General features: G+C 43.5%; 1 protein-coding gene across 7 annotated transcripts in view; it reads right to left on the bottom strand.

Annotated features, from left to right (window-relative positions):
- LOC121857391 (ATP-binding cassette sub-family G member 1-like) overlaps positions 1-21,485 on the bottom strand; it is a 104,838-nt gene that overhangs the window by 70,485 nt on the left and 12,868 nt on the right. Inside the window, exon 1 of one of the 7 annotated variants that reach the window (XM_042353417.1) lies at positions 534-552. The exons of the other annotated variants lie outside the window; for them this stretch is intronic. The gene's annotated coding sequence lies outside the window, so the exon portion shown is untranslated. Of the gene's footprint in view, positions 1-533; positions 553-21,485 lie in introns of those variants that run through there. 7 annotated transcript variants of the gene reach the window in all.

The raw sequence follows: 21,485 nt of genomic DNA, 5'->3' as shown, positions 1-21,485 counted from the left end.
TTCTGTAACACCACCTACCGCCTCCTCCCTCTGTGCCTTCTGCTACACCACCTACTACTCCTCCCTCACTGTGCCTTCTGCTACACCACCTACTACTCCTCCTCCCATGTGCCTTCTGCTACCACCTGCTCCACTCCCTCCCACTGTGCCTTCTGCTACACCACCCTCCCTCCTCCCCGCTGTGCCTTCTGCTACACCACCTACTACTCCCTCCTCCCCTTGTGCCTTCTGCAACACCACCTACTGCGCCTTCTGCACCACCTACTGCCTCCTCCCTCTGCCCTTCTGTAACACCTACTGCGCCTTATACACCACCTGCCTCCTCCCGCTGTGCCTTCTGCTACACCACCTACTGCTCCTCCTCCCGCTGTGCCTTCTGCTACACCACCTACTACTCCTCCTCCCGCTGTGCCTTCTGCTTACACCACCTGCTCCTCCTCCCCGCTGTGCCTGCTACACCTGTCCACACCTTATACTGACCACACATTATACTAACCACACCTTATACTGACCACACCCTTTACTGACCATACCTGATAATGACCTCAGCCACAGGTAAGCCACACATCTCAGGTAACTAGCCACACAATCACAATACCTGAGAGAGAAAGAGAAGAATTATTAGGCTGTTTACATGAGTCAGCGTTTATAACACACACACACACACACACACACACACACACACACACACACACACACACACACACACACACACACACACACACACACACACACACACACACACACACACACACACACACACACACACCTGTTGGACAGTAATTGGCAGAGGGTGAACTGATAAAGCCGAACCCGAATACTACCCATCTTATTATAGGCTCAACACTTGTATAAATAAATAGTCTCGAATACATACATACATTTACACATATATATACTTACACGCACATATCAACCAACCTCCCCACACACACACACACACACACACACACACACACACACACACACACACACACAGAAGAGTCCGCATTGTGTTATGGTAAAAATAATTTATGACAAAGGAATAATCAGGTCACTTATTTGCATCTCTGACCTAATCCCTGAAGAGTGTGGTGTGTGTGTGTGTGTGGTGTGTGTGTGTGTGTAAACTGATGGGCCAATTATCAAGACTACATCAAGGTGAGGACTTCCTTTCCCTTACCTGCGTTAATTAGTCTACCTGATACTAAGCACCTAGTTAATTAGAGGTGATATCAATTAACCCTTTAATGACTTGTCTTTCACCCCACCCTTTTCCCTTGGACATAAAGAGAGTGAGAGATAATCAAATGAGATGACCTCTGACCTTTGGAAACAGTGGGGATAATTTGGGGGTCATTATCCACACGTGTTTAAAGTTGATGACTGTTTGTCTGCATGTAATTAAAAAGGAGGAATGACACACACACACACACACACACACACACACACACACACACACACACACACACACACATCAGCTAGTATCATTTATTTATTTACATCATCAGCTGACAGGATTTGTTTATCTAAATCAGCTGATCGTTGTCATTCAAGGCTCCCGGATGTACTATAACTATATCCTTACTACACACCAACACACACATACGTTTGTTACACCCACCACTGGCTTCAAATACCCCCACCCCCCCCCACCCCCCTCATCCTCCCTACCAACATACACGTCCTGTTCTCGTCAAAACCAAACCTATTACGGTAATGAGTTGTATTGGCGGACACAAAGCACGCTAATTTCGCCAACAATACTCGCGAAATATAGGGAACAATACTCGTGGATGTGTGGTTTCTATTTTGGCGGTGTTAGTATACATGGGCGAGTGGTCTCATGGAGGCTTGAGTCTTGTATTCCCAAAGGCTCGTAAGTTTTTTTCTCGTAAGCTTAAGACCAAAACAACTAGATACGATACTTTTTTTGGGGGGAGGGGGAGGAAGAGGAGAGGGGGGAAGGGGGGGGGAGATTAACAAAAAACACTTACGATTTTTTTCTGGTCATTGACTCGAGATAGAAGGCCGACGACCTCTGGGATTCTTAAAGACACTTACGATAATTTTTTACCTCTTTAACTTACGATAAAATACGAAAGACGTTTAGTTACGACATTTGAGGTAATCTGAGATAGACTTAAGATTTTTTTTCTTCTCTATTTGGAGACGTGAGAGAGCATTAATCTGGTTCATTTACGAGATAAAGATGGCGGAAAGGTGGCGTTGAGACTGTACTGATGAGGCAAGAGGGAGGGACAGAGAGAGAGAGAGAGAGAAAATGAGAGAAGGTAAAAGAGAAGAGAGGAGGAGAAAGGATAAGGAGAAAGAAGACACACACACACACACACACACACACACACACACACACACACCTACGCAGCCTCTTCTTGGTGTAAACAGGTGTAAGACTAAAAAGGTGAGTCACCAGGTAAGTTCACATAGTTAATTACCTTCCCCACAGGTGTACACGATGACGTCACCAGGTAAACCTATGTTCCATACACTGACTCATCCGGAGATACCGACCCTTAACATCACTACGATTACCTCAGCTTAAAAGATCTCAATCGTTACCTCAGCTTAAAAGTCTATAATCCCAGCTTAAAGTTTTAAAAAGTTACCTCAGCTTATATTTCTCAAACGTTTCCTCAGCTTAAAATTATTAATAGTTACCTCAGCTTAAAACACTCAATAGTTATCTCAGCTTAAATTCCTCATAAGTTACCTCAGCTTAAAATATTATTACCATCATTACCATCATTACCATACCATAACCTTCCAATTACTAACATAATTAACAAACTAATTATCAAAACAAACCACTATATTATTCACAGATTCTAATTATTCATTCATTTATCTATTTATTCATTATTATCCCATTCACATTTTTCTTCACTCCAATCATTAGTAAAATATCAAGGGGTCTAGGTTCAATGGCCGCCAGAGCTACCAACATGACGGAGAACACAATGGTAAACACACAGGGCTACCAACACAGGGGATAATTATGGAGAGTGGGGTGGGGTGGAGTGGGGTGGAGGTGGAGTGGGGTGGAGGAGTGGGGAGGTGGGGCTGAGGGAAGGAGGTGGGGTGGAGGGAAAGGGGAGGTGGAGGGAAGTGAAGGGGATGGAGGTTGAAGGGGTAATTGGAGGGGAGAGGGGGATAATGAGGAAGGGGTAGGTGAAAGGGGTGATGGGCGAGGAAGAGGTAAATGAAGGGAAGGGAAGGGAAGGGAAGGGGTTGATATTATCCGAAAATATAATAAAAAAAGAAAATTGCTGTAAATGATTCCGAGAAGGAGTTTGGTGCCTCGTAATTGCGTCAGCTGGCTCTATGTACGATGATTCTAATAGGTTTGGTGATTCATTAAATTTGAATGTATGGATTTGGTAGTTATGGGTGGATTAGATCAGGAGGGGGGGGGATAGGTAGGGGAGGAGGGGGGATGAGAGGGGGGAGAGGGGGAGGGTGAAATACTGATAACAACAACAATAATACACTAAGATCTCCAGCACACACACACACACACACACACACACACACACACACACACACACACACACACACACACCTTTCTCGTTATGTCCTGTTGTACAAGGCTCTTCAATTTCTCCTAATCCCCCTCTTTCTCTTTCTGTCTCTCTATTTCTTTGTTCCCTCTCTCTCACTGTCTTTCATTGTCACTTTCTTTCCCTTGACTTCCAGCCAATACACTCCTTCCATCTCTCTCCCTACCTCTTTCTTTCTTTCTTTCTTTCTTTCTTTTAATGCCTTTTATCTTTATTTCGCCTTTCTAACTAACTAGCTATCCCACCTTCCACCACCTCCTGCCTTCTCTACACAAGCGTCCCTTCATCCTACACCAACCATCAGCACGTCGCCATGACAACCGTGCTAAAAAGAATCCCAAACGCTCCAACTCGCTAGGTTCACAAATCCGACTCCATCACGTACGAACGACAACACGGCACGGATTCAAGAGATGAAAAACTCAACTTTGTAAAATACGAATGGAAGAAATAGAAGAAAATATTAGATAATGGACAGATGGAGTAAGTGAGAAAGTAAAGAGTAAAAAGAATAAATAAATAAAATAAGAGAGGGAAGGGTGAGGGGAGGAGATAGATAGATAGATAGATAGATAGATAGATAGAGAGAGGATAAAGATGTAAAGAAGGGAGAGAAGAAAATAAAGGATAATAGAGAAAATGAGAGAAGATTTGGCAACAGCTGAGAGAAAGACGTTAGTGGAATTGAGAGAAATTTAGCAAATGATTGTCTGACATTCGGGTAAAGTTGGGAATCAAAGAGAGAGAGAGAGGTGCTTAATAATTTGTAATAGACGGATCACCTGAAGATTAACCACCATAGCACTATTTGGGGAATTAGATTACATTAGGTTAGGTTAGGTTAGGTTAGGTTAGGGTGTCTAAGCTTCAGGTGATCCCATAGAATACTATAATAAATACAATTCCTAATAATTCACAATACAATCCACATAAATTACAATAGTAACTTGGTACCATAACCTAACCTAACCTAACCTAACATAAACTCTCCAAGAAGTGAGGTGATAATTTAACCCAAAGCTTGATATATATAATCTGGAGAATAATATAATTTCCCACCAGAATACTCGAGATAACTGGACCAATAAATAATTCACCAGCTTCACCCGCGATAACCAAAGGCCAATCCTCAATAAACGATAATTCAGAATAATCTCATAATGTCCACAGATTCCTAGAACACATAAACACACCAGCAAATTCTATATTACACCAAACATATATACTGTATATCTCACAGCCTCCTCCGACAAAACTGCGACAGAATACACGGCGTCTTGCATTTATTTCAGTTACCCATCCTCTTATATTCCGTTTTCTATAACCCCCCCCCCCCCAACACTCGCTGCGCATGCGTGTTGAAATTAAAACAATGCGGTGGTCATCAGTCTTATCTTTTTGTAGTTTCCTGTCACGAACTAAGACTCAATTTTGCCTCGGGGGGGAAAAGATTCATTCTAAGGGAGGAATTTTACGATAGAGAGGTAGAGAGAGGTAGGGAGGTAGGGTGGAGGGGGGGTTTCTGGAAGTGAACTGTCTCGTGGTATTAGTGAATTCCTCTGTCAAATAACTGTCTGGTCCGTCTATTTCCGGAAGAGGAACTGCCCCACTGTCACCCGCTTGTACCCCTGAATGTAATTGCTTCCTCTATCACGAGAGAGAGAGAGAGAGAGAGAGAGAGAGAGAGATACCAACTAGGTCAACATATATTACCGGTAATCAAAGAATACTAACAGCTAGGAAGAGAGAGGAATGTACACAGCTAGCAACGGTACTATTAACATAGCTAGGACGGCACTCTCATTGGTCCTGATGGCACTATTGCATGATAACTGACCAATTGGCTAAGGTGGCACCATTTTGGGGTATTTCAAAACGTCGGAGAATTACAATATAGTTTTATATACGATATTTTCTTTTACTACACAGGTCAGTTGGTTAATAAGTGTTTACCTGTAAGTTGTAAGTATCTGTAAGTTTGTAAGTAGTAATTGATAAGTGTCTTTGTAAGTAACTGCGGATAAGTCGTAAGTAATTGTTAAGCAAGTCATTATTGGTAATTTGTAAGTAGTTGATAAGTCAGGCATTAAGTAGGTACCGGTAAGTAACTACAGTTTTAAGTATCCCTTTAAGTAGATACCGGTAAGTCTCAAGTAACACCTGACACCGGTACAGTCACCTCAAAATACAGTGAGACTCTACCTTAACTAGATATCTCCACGTAGCATCAGTTAAGGTAGAGTCTCAGCGTAACTTGGATTCCATTCTTGAAGTTATGGTGTTTTAACTTTAAGTCAGTCAGTTACATACATTCTTACACTTACGTTACGAGAAAAGTTCAAGTTACGGACCTTTGAGACACCAACTTTGTGTCGTAACTTAAGTCAGCAATTGAGATACTTTCTTAAAGATTCCAGTTGAGAATTAAGAGGCTTTGAGAATCCATTTTTGTATCGTAAATCAAATCAACCGGTTAGATACGTTCTTACATCACCACTTACGAGAGAGATTCAACTTACGAACCTTTGTGACTCCAACTTTGTGTCGTTGGTCAAATCTTACGACTTAACGTAGGAGCCTGGGAGAATGCGGGCCAGGGGTGATAATGGTTACACTCCCTCAACACAATTTAGATAACAGAGATGTGTGTTATGACAAGGAGTGAGACGAGGTGTAGTAATCTAGTTCACTGTAACGCAACACACGTTATCATCTTAGTAGTAGTAGTAGTAGTAGTAGTCACAAGGATGAAAATTACTTGTAGTATACGGGAAACAAACCTCCCCCCTCCCCCCTACCCCCCCCAAAAAAAAAACAATCCCCAAACAAGAAAACTGAATTCTCAACAAATGACCTTAAACACGTGTACTGTACAGGTTCATTATCTTGAACTGTTTATACACGGGGTCCCTTACTGTTGGTAATGTAAACTCCTATATATAAGGTCCCTTTAAATATTTACATCCGGGTGATCTATACATAGGATCCCTCTCTTTAAATCAATAGGTTTACATACGGGGTCCTTGTGTATCTGTCTCCAAACAACATAAACTAGAAACAAAGTATCCTTGAAGTTATGCAAAATATTTTAATATTCCTCCCCAAAAAAAAAAACTCACACTAAGTGGCCATAAAGTGGTAATAATTCTCTACCACTTAGGTGTCAAAATAAATCGGTCACAAGAGGCAGTAAGTAAGTACGATTGGTCTGGATGAGGTAAGTGGGCTCCTTTGTGAAGAAGAAAAATAAAAAAGACCTCGTTGAAGTCCACCAACTACAGACCGTTTTCTTTGAGTGCCAGACTAATGCTCTCTCTCTCTCTCTCTCTCTCTTTCTCTCTCTCTCTCTCTTCAAATATGTTACAATAAATTATTCGTATCTACCTGTCTTATTTCTGCACAATCCTAATCACACTCAAGGGGAAATAACTAACCATAACTATCCAATTAACCGAATCTGATCTAATCCCTCTCCTAATTTAACCATAACTACTCGAACCAGACCAGTTTATGCTGGTCTAAATCTAACTAAATTTGCCTATCAATTTAGCCCCGCCTACATTTGAGCGTCCTTAACAACAGTTCACAATTCCTTCAAGTTGATTGGCTGTTGGTTGTCAAGTGAGACTCTTCTCTGTCACTTAGCAACCAGTAGCCAATGAACATCTAAAACGAGTGTCGGTTACTAAGGACGCTTAAAATAGTGGGAGGAGCTTAATAGATGATAGGTCAATTTACCCAATAACATCAGTATTAATATTATGTGAACGACGCGAGGAGCTAACACACACAATCGGTTCAATCTGGAGCATCAGTTGTGTGACAGGTTGATGGTGAAGGCTCCACTACTGATCAGGGAGTGTCTGGGAGCCGTGTCTGTCGCTAAGGTGTCACTCCATGTCATCCCTTGTCACCCCCATGTCATCCCGTGTCACCCCCCCCATGTCATCCTGTGTCATTCCGTGTCACCCCCATGTCATTCCCTGTTAACCCATGTCATCCCGTGTCACAAAATATACGCGTTTCCCAGTACGTATCTAAAACACACACATTAAATATCAGTTTGTGTCCGTGTTGTTCCGTGTCCGTGTTGTTCCGTGTCCTTGTTGCTCCGTGTCCGTGTTGTTCCGTGTCCGTGTTGTTTCATGTCCTTGTTATTCTATGTCCGTGCCATCCCGTGTCCTCTCGTGTTATGGCATGGTCGCATGTCCGTGTTATGCCGTGTTGCTTTGAGGTCTCGTTAGTGTGTTTGATGTTATCGGCGACAGAGGTATTTGCTTGGCTCTCTCTAAAACCCTAACAGCCACCCCTACCACTTCCCCAGCCACCACCACCTACCACCACCACCACCACCACCCACCCCACCACCACCACCACCACCCACCACCACCGCACCACCCACCACCACCACCACCACCACCACCACCACCCCGCTCCCCACTGCAAATTACATAAACTCTGGTCGGCTGGACGCTGAAGTAATGCTCAGTTAACGTAGTGACCACCAGAGGAGAAAGGCTAGATCTTACACACACACAGACACACACACACAGACACACACACACACACACATTACAACAACAATAATGATGATAATAATAATAACAGTAACAATACATATAAGAAGAACAATAACAACAAGAACAAAAGCAATACACCTTTACTGAACACAACAACAACAAACAACAACAATAACAAGAACAACTACTTAATTTACACCAAGAATTATTAGTGGTCGTGAAATTTACATATTTTTCCCAGCTCTCCAGCTTAACAACCCGACCCAACTGCCCAATTTAGCCTTCAGACGGTGCCAATAACGTGACGTCACAGCGGGGTATTTATGACGTCACAGCAGGGATTTACAAGAGGGTTAAATCCCATTATATTTATTTTCTCTGCCATTTTTTTTTTATTTTTTTTTTACTTTTAATGTTCCAATGGCTAAGGTCTATAATTATGATGACTTTAACCCTTGGATTACCACGATTTAACCCTTTGATAACGATGACTTAACCCTTTCACTATACATTAATCCATTAACCATACTCCAACACACATTAACCACACCATTTATAAGTTACAGATTCCTCCCTCACTACCACCACCACCACATCCACCTCTACCACCACCTCTACCACCACCACCACCTCTACCACCACCACCACCTCTACCACCACCTCTACCACCACCACATCCACCTACACCACATCCACCTCTACCCACCACCACCACCACCACCACATCCACCTCTACCACCACCACCACCACACCACCACCCCCCCCCACCACCACCACCACCACCCACACCACACCACCACCACCCCCACCCACCACCACCACCACCACCACCACCACACACCACACCACCACCACCACCACATCCCCTCACACCACAACCACCACCACCACCTCTCCTTATCTAACACAGAGGCCGCCTTCCTCCTGCTGGTGCAATGCAGTCTTACGCCCACAGTGGATTATACAGGTAAAAGGAGTGATTTAAATACCTGTCCTGTGATAAAGATGTGGTGTGTGTGTGTGTGTGTGTGTGTGTGGTGTGTGTGTGTGGGTAAGATGGTAGGTCTGTCGATTTTAACCCCTTGAGTACTATAACTTAACCCCTTGAGTACGATGACTTAACCCCTTGAGTACGATAAATACATAAAACATAAAAAAGTAATAAATAAAAACAAAACATTAAAATTCTCATCATAATTACTAATAGATTACATAATTAATTACCTTATTTAATATACATACAGAATAGAACCTACAGTACGAAGCCAGGGTCAATAATAGCTTGGAGTGGATTACATTTAATTCAATACGGATTATATTTTGGGAGGATTATTTTACCGTCTGCCAAGTGATAATCCAGTCGTCTCACTCCCCCTCCCCAACCCAACCCCACTCCACTCAACCCCACTCCACCATCCCACCCCCACCACATCACCACAAAGCTGATTAATGTTTTTTGTGAGTCTTTGTTGGGAGTCTTTATTTAGTGGCTTCTCCGGCGATGTGATACAATACTGCGTCTATAACAACAACAACAACAACAAGACAATAATAATAATAATAATAATAATAATAATAATAATGATAATGATAATAATAATAATAATAAACAATAATTATAAAAAATAACAACAACAATAAGAACAATAAGAATAATAACAAAAACAATAATACTAACAATAATAACAGCAGCAAGAAGAAGAACAACAATAATAATAATAATAATAACAATAATAACAATAACAATAATAATAATAACAATAACAACAACAATGCCTGGATGGTCAGACCCGCAGACTTCACAAGCCGCAGGGGGGCACATGACGTCACACAAAACGTTCGTGTCTTAGAATCCGCCTCGACTGTTACGTTCGTGTGTGAGAGAGAGAGAGAGAGAGAGAGAGGCTTTGATGACATCGATTGAGCCAGCATGCAGAGAATCACCCCACACACACACACACACACACACACATGAACTGTAGTTTGAGCTTTTCCACATCTAGTTATTATATGTCTTATTTGTGTCACTTATGTTACTTGTATATTATTTGTAATTCGTAACCTATTCCCCAAATATGTAACTGTATATTTTCAGCCTTCTGGCTGCCAATATATATATATATATATATATATATATATATATATATATATATATATATATAACTATGGCTATTTAATTTATATAACTTTCAGGGAATAAAGTAATGTTTTATATGCGTCTTTACACTGTAAATTCCCTTATATGAGGACCCAAGTTTAAAAAAAAAAGTATATACGACTATATTAGGTATATATACCAGATGTATACAAATTTATATATATATATATATATATATATATATATATATATATATATATATATATATATATATATATATATATATATATATATATATATATATATATATATATGACTCTGAGATGAAAGGAAAAATTATTCTTATATATGAGAAATTATATAACTCTAAATTGAGATAAAAAATTGTGAAGACGATATAACCTTACATCATTATATATATTTACATATATAAGTGTAGAATCTAGTCCCATATAAATCTACATATATAACTTTCTGGGAGGTACAAAGTGTTCTAAGAATAGGTGAACTTTGGCAGTTAGTCTCTGGTCGGCAGCCTTAACTCCCCCCTGTCACTCCTAGGCTGAATAATTTACCTCACTGACACGGAGGCCGGGGAGACGTGTGGGTCAGGAGGTAGCGGTGGTGAAGGGGTGGTGGAGTGGTGGTGAGGTGGTGGGCGGGTGGTGGTGAGGTGGTAGGTGGTGGTGGGGTGGTAGGTGGTGATTATAGGGGTGGGGGTGGGTGGTGGTGAGGTGAGGGTGTGGGGGTGGTAGGTGAGGGTGAGGGTGGGGGTGGTAGGTGGTGGGGGTGATGGGGGTGGTAGGTGGTTGTAGGAGCAGTGGTGGGTGTTGGGATTGTGGTAGTGATGGTGGTGGCAGTGGTGGTGGATGCGTGCCAACTGTGACGTCACGGTGTCCTCAGTAACGTCATGGTGGCGTCACGATGCTTGGCCACGCCCCCTCATGTCTTTCTCTCGCGCCCCGCCCACCTCCTAAACACTGCCAAGTAACTTCTTATATAATTCAAAGACGAAATAAAAATGTTCTTAAAGTTATTCAGAATGTTCTAAATATTACTCACAATATTCTAAATGTTACTCAGAATAATCTAAATATTTTCAAACTTATGAAAATGTTATTCAGAATATTATAAATATTATTCAGATTGTTGTAAGTGTTATTCAGAATGTTCTTAAAGTTATTCAGAATGTTCTTAAAGCGCGGGTGAACACTTGCGAGGGGCGCGAATTAAAAAAAAAACATTGATTGTGGGAAGCAAGCAAGGTTAAGCTCACCTACTGCAGGCATCTGGGGGGAGAGAGGGAAGAGAGGAGGAGGAAGGAGTGGGGGAGAGAGGGGAGAATTCTGGGGGGAGGGAAAGAGAGAGGAGTGGAGAGGGTAAGAAAAGAGAAGGAAGGGAGAGTAAGAGAAAGGGGAAGAAAAGGAGAAGGAGAATGGGAGAGGGAAAGAAAGGAAAGGGAGACAGAGAGAGAGAGATGAAGAAAGGGGAAATAGAGTAATATTGAAAATAAAGGGAGAGGAAGTTCTCATGAAGAAACGGAACGAAACATTAAAAAAAATATATTAAATCCACCAAATGAAACACGATGAGAAAGACGAAACATTCTGAAACACAAACAAGACCCGGGCGACGAAACATTCTGAAACACATACAAGACCCGGGCGACGAAACATTCTGAAACACTAACAAGACCCGGGCGACGAAACATTCTGAAACACAAACAAGACCCGGGCGACGAAACATTCTGAAACACCAACAAGACCCGGGCGACGAAACATTCTGAAACACATACAAGACCCGGGCGACGAAACATTCTGAAACACAAACAAGACCCGGGCGACGAAACATTCTGAAACACATACAAGACCCGGGCGACGAAACATTCTGAAACACAAACAAGACCCGGGCGACGAAACATTCTGAAACACAAAACAAGACCCGGGCGATGAAACATTCTGAAACACATACAAGACCCGGGCGACGAAACATTCTGAAACACAAACAAGACCCGGGCGACGAAACATTCTGAAACACATACAAGACCCGGGCGACGAAACATTCTGAAACACAAACAAGACCCGGGCGACGAAACATTCTGAAACTCCAACACCTCGAAGTGAAACATGTGATTTTCCGGCCAGCTTCACCTAATGTTTTGAACGAAAGTAAAACTGTATTGTGTTTCGGTTCATTAGTTCACACGTTACGAAACATTATGAAACAAGTATTCTGTATAACGAAACGGTGGAGTCTTATACAGTACAGACATAATAATAATAATAATAATAATAATAATAATAATAATAATAATAATAATAATAATAATAATAACAACTAATAGCAATAACAACAAACCCACCACAACAACAACACCACAACACAACCTGGAACTGACCTTACCTCGTGTCATTAAATACGTCAAATATTTCTTCTAACAACGAGTAAAAATAACAGAACCAGGACAAGAGTAAATCTTTGACCTCAATGTCACGCGCGCACACACACACACACACACACACACACACACACACACACACACACACACACACACACCACAGCCATTGCGTGTTGTGGGTCAGTGATTCTGTGGTAGTGAGTAACATTAGCCCGAGTCTTTGAGGGTGGTGGCGTGAGGAGGCGGAGAGCTGGTAGTGTACTGTGTGCGTGCGTGCGTGTGTGTGTGTGTGTGTGTGTATTGGTGTCGAGGGATTTAACTCAAGAACGGGAGGGATTACAGTGTGGATTTAACTCAAGAACGAGAAGAGCTACGCACACAGACTTGACGGATCCAGATTTCAGATTTCAGTTTCGTCCCTTAGTTAACAGCCAGTAAGAGGGAAGTATGTGATGTTCAAACTTGCCCTCTCTGACCCATGAGATTAAGGACGCAAGTAGCCTGAAAGGTCATGGATTGTGTTGGTAAGGTCAGAGGTCAAGGTCATTAATAGCTGGTCTGGAAGTATGAGGTACAAGAATCACAGGAAAGGAAGAAAGGAGAGGGGGAGGGGGTGATGAAGAGGAAAGGGGGAAAGGAGAGAAGGATGAAGAGGAGGTGACGAAGGGGAGGAAAGGGAAAGGAGGGGAGGCAGCGGAAGGGTGGGGAAGAAGGGGAGGCGGAAGGGGAAGGAGAAGGCTTAGATGAAGGTCAGCTACTAGGGGCGTCGCTGCAGGGTTAGGAAGTAGACGAGGTGACGAATTGAAAGGTCATGACTGGGGGAGGATAGGGGTGGGGTGAGGTGATAGGGGTGGGGGGAGGTGGGGGTGAGGATATGTTGGTAGGCGGAGAGGAGTGGTGTGGGTTGGGTGTTAATAGGGTGGGGAGGAAGGAGGTAGTGGTATAGGTGGCACAGTGGGCGTGGTCAATCCAGTACAACACTGCACTGCAACTGACACTGTCACAGTCAATGTAACCAACACACACACACACACACACACACACACACACACACACACACACACACACACACACACACACACACACACACACACACACACACATAACAACAATTAACTACTACACACACCATAACTGTGCTACCTGTTACACCATTAACTTACACAGCTTGTTATCCAACCCGGCTCTGGCACGTGATGGGGGGGTGGGGGGAGATGGGGGAGGGGGGAAGGGGGGATTTTATTGATTAAATGACTCTGTTAATGGCCGGTTTAGCCATTCGCCAGGCGATTCATTTAAGGTAATGGCCTCGCTGTGCTGAGTGACAGTGTGTGGGAGATTACTGTGTACGTGTGTGTGTGTGTTTCAGTAGGTTTACACATTTCATTTTCTCTCTCTGTATTTATCTTCACCTCCCTACTTCCCTCTTCTTTCCCTTTCCCTTCTATCATTCTTCCCTTCTTCTCCTCCTCTTGTCTAGCTTTCTCTCCTCCTTTCCTTCCTCCTAGTCCTTACTCTCTCATCTCCTACTCTTTATCACATCCCCTCCATTCATATCTCACTCACTCTACCTAACTCCATCTCCCTACCCTCCTTCCTTTCTCACTGTCTCCCCTTCTATCTTTCTCTTTTCCATCTCTCACTCACCCTTACCCTCCTTCCTATTTCTTTTCCTCTTTCCTACCCCTCCCTTCCTATCTCCCTCCCTCTTTCCCACCCTCTCCCTTCCTATCTCCCTCCCTCCTTTCCTACCCCCCTCTCCCACTCCCCCCACCCTACATCACCACCAGCTGGCCATTGACGTCAACCACACGTGTCTTTAAGGCAATGTTTACAAACACACCGCCCACGTGACTTTGTTTACAAAACACAGCTGGAACCCGTGCCATACTACACACTTTTCTTACCTAAACATACGTGGTTGTCGATGAAATCTCTCTCTCTCTCTCTCTCTCTCTCTCTCTCTCTCTCTCAGTAGCAAAGTTTACCACCCAGGGGAACACAACGCGTCTTAAACTAGTATGTGTTACAAACTCCTCACACGTTTTTTAGGTCAAGACTTAGTTAGATTGAGTCGGGGTGAGACAAGAGTGAGTCAGTGTGAGTCAGTGTGAGTCAGAGTGATTCACTGTGAATCAAAGTAAGGTAGTGTGAGTCGAAGTAAGTGTGAGTCAAGAGTCAGTCAGTGTGAATCAAGAGTGAGTTAGTGTTAGTCAAAGTGAGTCGAAGTTAGTGTGAGTCAAAGTGAGTTGCAGTGAGTCATAGTGAGTTAATGTGAGTTAGTATGAGTCAGTGTGAGTCAGGAATGGACCAGAATGAATCCGTTTAAGTCAAAGTGAAACAGTGAGTCAATGCAGGGGTTAAAGTGAGTTATAATGAGTCAGGGTGAGTCAATGTAATTCAGAGTGAGACAAGTTTAAGTCAAAGTGAAAAGGTGAGTCAGTATGAGTCGCCCCCTGACCCGTCGCCACCAACTTTGGGTCATGTGTCACAAGAATTACCTGGTTACATCTTTCCTCTGTGACTCCTCTAGTCCTGGGGATATTCTGACGCCATATTGGTTATCTTTTTTGTTGTTATTGTTGTTGTTGCTGTTGTTATTGTTGTGGTGTTGTTGTTGTTATTGTTGATTAGTTGATTTTGGGAGTGTAGGTCTCATAATAGAAACATTAACGTATGCATCTACCATAACTTAACCTAACCCAACCAAACCTAACCTAATTTCATCTAACCTAACCAAATCTAACTAAATCTAACCTAACCAAATCTAACTAAACCTAACCTAACCTAACCAAACCCAACGGAGTTCCTTAAACATCAATATAAAGATGACGCCGAAACTGCACTGAGACTGTACCATAAATAACTACGCCGTTTAAACACCTCTGTGGCTCTACGACCTATTAAAATGGCGACAATCTTGCACTAAAACTGTACCCTAGTAGATTATCAAGTACTTTACAACACCCTGGGGCTCTCCGATCTATTAAAATGGCGTCAAACTTGCACTGAGACTGTACCCTTACTAGATACATCGTGTGTTATATGTTCAGACCGAGAGACAGACACACCTGAGGGAGGAGGAAGTGAGGGCTCAGGGCAGGTAAAGGCTGTGTTCCTCCTCCAGGTAACCTTCTGTCTCAAGGTGGTTTTGACAGGTGGTGGGGTGGGAGATGAGAGGAAAGTATTATCCATTTTAGACCCAGCCCTTCCCATCAGCTTGTCTCCTCCCCACCATCAACATTTCCATACTCTCTCCTTCGTCACCCACCCTCTCCTCCCCCACCCCATCCTAACACTCCTCACCCCCACCCATCAACCTCCTCTTCCACCCCATCCTTTTTCCTCGTACCCCCACCCCACCCCATCTCCTGGCCATCAAAATACAGTCCCGGGGCGGCCAATAAAATGATCACAAGAGCAGGTCACTTTCTCCTCCCAATTCAGGATCCAATATTAACCCCTTCAACTTGGCCCTGGGAGATCCTGTACCCACCCCCACCCCCTTGGAGACCCCGACCAGGTATAATTCTGTCAAGTAAACCAAGACATACAAAGGCATTAACCTAAGTATCATTACATAATTAACCAGTAATAAGTAACACATTAAGGAGCTACTTGGTGAGGTCAGGCACAGGTACATACACAGGTAAACAAACACAGGTAAACAAACACAGGTAAACAAACACAGGTACACAAACACAGGTACACAAACAGGTAAACAAACAGGTAAACACAAACTTAAGACATGGTAGGGACAGGTAATACATACATACATACATACATACATACATACATACATACATACATACATACATACATACACAATGTCAATAATGTTCAGTCCCCCAATTTAGTTTTTTTTACCAATTTATATATTCCAATTTTGTTTCCCTCAGTTACGTCCTAAAACTTAAGGTTACCAATTATTATCATTATACTCTCGTAAAATTATACTCTCACACCTCATTATACTCTCGTTCATTATACTCTCACACCACATTATACTCTTGTTCATTATACTCTAACACCTCATTATACTCTAGTTCATTATACTCTAACACCTCATTATACTCTCGTTCATTATACTCTAACACCTCATTATACTCTCGTTCATTATACTCTCACACCTCATTATACTCTATCATTATCATACTCTAACTTCTTACCAAACCCTCACTATTCATCATACCTTCACTATCACCATCATACTTCCCTCTTTCACCTCCTACCATCATCATCACCTTCACCATCATCATACTCTCACCTCTCCACCTCCCTCCTTCCTCCCCTCACCTCCCCTCCCCACTTCCCTCCCACTCCTTCCCTCTCACCTCTCACTCCTTCCCTCTTCCCTCCCACTCCTTCCCTCTCACTCCTTCCCTCTCACCTCCCACTCCTTCCCTCTCACTCCTTCCATCTCACTCCTTCCCTCTCACTCCTTCCCTCTCACCTCTCACCATGATCTTCTTCGTCTAATCTCACTTTATCTTTTACTTATCACCATCATCACTCTGTCCTAATTACCATCCTCTATGTCCAGGAGGCTGAGGCGAAGTGAGTGAGAGGGAGGAGAGGGGTGCGGGGTGGGAGAGAGATGAGAGGGAAATAAGAAGTGGGAGGGAGAAATGAGAGGGAGTTGGTGAGAGGAAATGAATGGGAGAGGGTTGAGAGGGAGGAGTGCGAGGTGAAGAGTAAAGTGAGGGAAAGGAGTGAGGGGGAGGGGTGTTCTCTCTCTCTCTCTCTCTCAATAAGGAGGAATAAAAAGAGGATGATAAGAGAGGAGGGGGAGAGATGAAAATAGTGACGTCATCACCTTAAGACACCTCCTGATTGGACGAGGATTTTATATGTCATCATAGTAGTTATGACGTCAGAGGCCAAAGGGAGCTTCTGATTGGACAGTAATATCACTCATCATAATGACTATGACGTCAGAGGTCACACGCCCACCTCATCTCTACACGCCCCTCTCTCTATCACTCACACACACACACACACACACACACACACACACACACAACGACAGACACACAAACAGCACCTCTTGAACTCACAACGAAGAGAGAGAGAGAGAGAGAGAGAGAGAGAGAGAGAGAGAGTAGGAGGGGCACCAGGAGTCATGACCACAAGTACCTCGGTTGCTCATTAATGGAGGCACCTGGCGTGAAATTAGAATTGGGGAAGGGTGGCACTAGAGTGGCACTCTGGGTGGGGGGGGTGGAATGTCACTGTCAGAGGTTGAGAAGTCTTGCCAAGAATGTAGCTGGCACAACCTTTCTTATATATGTATGTATGTAGAACTATAAGTACATGATAATACGTACACAGATAAGACGTACACATACAGATTAAATAATACAATAAATAAATAATAGACAAAAACTAATAAATCACAAACAACTGAAAAAAAAAAACTACAGTAAATGAATAAACAAGTAAATAAATAAATAAACAAGTAAACAAGTAAACAGACCTATGAGGAAAATAAGCAGCGAATAACAATAACTTATGTTCTCAGAAGACTTTTGTTCACTATAGTTGTTCGTTACTCTGGTCGATGTATGGTAGAGAACCTTACTATCTTAACTATAGGTGTGGTCTAGTGAGGGATCTGGTCTAGTGAGGGGTGTGGTCTAGTGAGGGATCTGGTCTAGTGAGGGATCTGGTCTAGTGAGGGATCTGGTCTAGTGAGGGATCTGGTCTAGTGAGGGATCTGGTCTAGTGAGGGGTGTGGTCTAGTGATGGGTCTGGTCTAGTGAGGGATCTGGTCTAGTGATGGGTCTGGTCTAGTGAGTGATCTGGTCGAGTGAGGGATCTGGTCTAGTGATGGGTCTGTCTAGTGAGGATCTGGTCTTAGTGAGGATCTGGTCTAGTGAGGGATCTGGTCGACATATTAGCCACTCCTTGTTGACTGCTAAAGGATCTTATCTTTAGATCTGGTCGACGGATGGTCTGGTAGCCAAGATATGGTCGCATAAACATCAATAAACCACGAGGAGGGAGGAGCGAGGGAGGGAAAGAAGGAGGGAGGGAGGGAGGGAGGTGAGTTAAGGGAGAGTAGGGAGGGAGGGTAAGAGGAAGGAGGGAGGGGAGGGAGGGTAAGAGTGAAGGGAGTAGGTAGGGAGGGAGGGAGGGAGGGAGGGAGGGAGGGAGGGAGGGAGGGAGGGAGTTAAGGGAGAGTAGGTAGGTAGGAGGAGGGAGGGAGGAGAGTAAAGAGTGAAGGAAGGAGGGAGGGAGGGAGAGACAGAAGTTTCAGTATACCTGTAAGTATTTCACGTAGCTGGTACAGACTCTATCTCGCCCAAGATGGCACTTGGCACTCAGCCAGGGTGTGGTGGCACTGGGGGTGGCACTAAGGGGTGGAAGAGGAGAAGGGTGTGGTTGTAGAGGAGGCCCTGGTTGTGGAGGCATTGGGGATGTGGCACTAAGGGGGCGGTGTGGTAGTAGAGGAGGGCCAGGGTGTGGGACTTAGTTGGGAAGGGGTGTGGCGCTGGAGGTGTGGCAATAAGGGTAAGGAGGAGGAGGGCTGTGGTGGTACAGGGGGGAGGGGAGAGGGAGAGGAAAGGCAGAGGGAGGGGAGGGGGTAGGACTGGACTGCGGCACTGAATGGAAAGCTTTCCTGTCCTGAGAGAGAGAGTGTGTGTGTGCGTGTGTGTGTGTGTGTGTGGCTGTGTGTGTGTGTGTGTACCCTCCGGTCATCTCACCCAGCCTGACCCTGTGTGAGCGGTGCAGTACGGTACACACAGGAGACAACAGAGGGTACACACACAACACCATTATATTAACCACTACTGCACTCGAGGGAGGTACCAACTCACGCCGGAGTCTTGTGCATTCTTTTCTATCTTTCTCCCTTGACCTTTGACCTGACCTCACATATATACCAACAGTCGTGGTGAATATAACTACCAATTATATAAAAAATACTCCCATATATCGAATTATACTAAGAATATACAGTGAATCCTTTATCTAACGGATCATACGGAAAGAAAAGTACGTTATATGGAGGTGTCACTATACATACATACTAGATAATGACCTTGAACTCTGACCCTCCCCCTTCACCCCCCATTTAGAGGTTACTCAATGCCAATATATAGATCAAGTGTGAAGGGTTGAGGCACTGACCTGACCAGCATATAGATGGCACTCTTCACAGGCACTCATCCCCCTCCCCACCTCACCACCCCTCCTCCCTCCCCCTCCCCCACCTTCACCCACTCTCCCCACTAGCGTAGGAGGGAGTGTAAAGAGCAGAGTAATAAAAGGATGCTAATTATAATAAAAAATACGAAGACAAAATTAGGAAGAATAGAAATAAAGTAATGATAAAGGAAATACAAATTGACCAACAGACAGACAGACAGACAGCAGACAGACAGACAGACAGACAGACAGACAGACAGACAGACAGACAGAGACAGACAGACAGACAGACAGACAGACAGACAGACAGACAGACAAACAGACAGAGACTTAGGCAATCACAGGAAGATCACGGTATAAATTATTTGAGATAAGCTGAAGGTCACTGTAGCGTGTGTAAGGTGGGGTGACCTTGGCCGTGTGTGTGTGTGTGATACAGACACGGAAGTAGATAGGTAGATAGATAGATAGATAGATGAGACTCAGTAATAGATAGATAAATAAAAAGTAAAAGAGAGAGAGAGAGAGAGAGAGAGAGAGAGAGAGAGAGAGTTGACTTCTTCGCTGGCTTTATCAATACCTGAAGTGTAGTATAGTCTCTCCCCCAGGCCGCCGTCTCACACACACACACACACACACAGAGTAGCATACATACATACATACATACATACATACATACATACATACATATTATCTCTTATATCTATCTACTTATCTTTCAATTTCGAAGAAGAAGAAGAAGAAGAAGAAGAAGAAGAAGAAGAAGAAGAAGAAGAAGAAGAAGAAGAAGAAGAAGAAGAAGAAGAAGAAGAAGAAGAAGAAGAAGAAGAAGAAGAAGAAGAAGAAGAAGAAGAAGAAGAAGAAGAAGAAAAAGAAAGAAAAAAGAAAAGAAAAAAAAAAGAAAGAAAGAAAAGAGAAAAAAAGAAAGAAAGAAGAAGAAGAAAAGAACATCATTTCACAGCCTGATCTGCTTTCAAGGTCTCTGTTTCCACCTCTAGTGACTCATGCTTGCTTGCTTGCTTGCTTGCGTATGTCCTTAAGCACCACCACCATCACCGCTTGATTACTTGCATATTTGCTTCTTTACGTATTCTCATTAACCACTACTACTTGCTTGCTTACTTCCTTGCGTGTGCTCTCAATTCTCATACACCGCTGCTGCTTAACAAACTGCTTCCTAGCGTGTGTTTGCTTGGCTGCTTGCGTGTGTTGTCATGCACCACCGCTCTCGCTTGGTGTTCCCCCATAAAGAACTTGGGATTTTTTGGGTGCAAATTATGGGCTTCCCGAGGCAGAACTTGGCTTGGAATTATTGATATTGTTGCAGAGGGAAAGAGGGGGGAGGGGGAGGAGAGGAGGGAGGAGGATGTGTATGTAGGGAAGAGGGGGAGAGGGTTTAGAGGGAAAGGATGTGTGTGTGTGTGTGTGTGTGTGTGTGTGTGTGTGTGTGTGTGTGTGTGTGTGTGTGTGTGTGTGCGCGTACTAAATCATCATCCTCAGGAATTGATCTCCAAGTTAAACTAGAGACAGAGCTAAAGACTATCTCCTATCTCCACCTAAAGACAGAGATATCTCCTCTTTGACACTTAATCTCCTAGGGGGAAACTTCAGAGACAAGGACTATCTCCACCAACACCACAACATCTCCACGATCAATCCCTAAACTAAGGCCATTATCTCCTAGTACACAGAGACCAAATTAATGTTCTCAAACTCCATCAATATCTCCAAACAGAACCTGATCTCCAAGGTTAGGTGA

Source organism: Homarus americanus, unplaced genomic scaffold (genome assembly GCF_018991925.1).
Source record: "Homarus americanus isolate GMGI-L3 unplaced genomic scaffold, GMGI_Hamer_2.0 scaffold43550, whole genome shotgun sequence".
Classification (NCBI taxonomy): Eukaryota; Metazoa; Arthropoda; class Malacostraca; order Decapoda; family Nephropidae; genus Homarus; species Homarus americanus.
The sequence above is the reverse complement of the archived record's forward strand: the minus strand, read 5'-3'. Positions and strand labels throughout refer to the sequence as shown.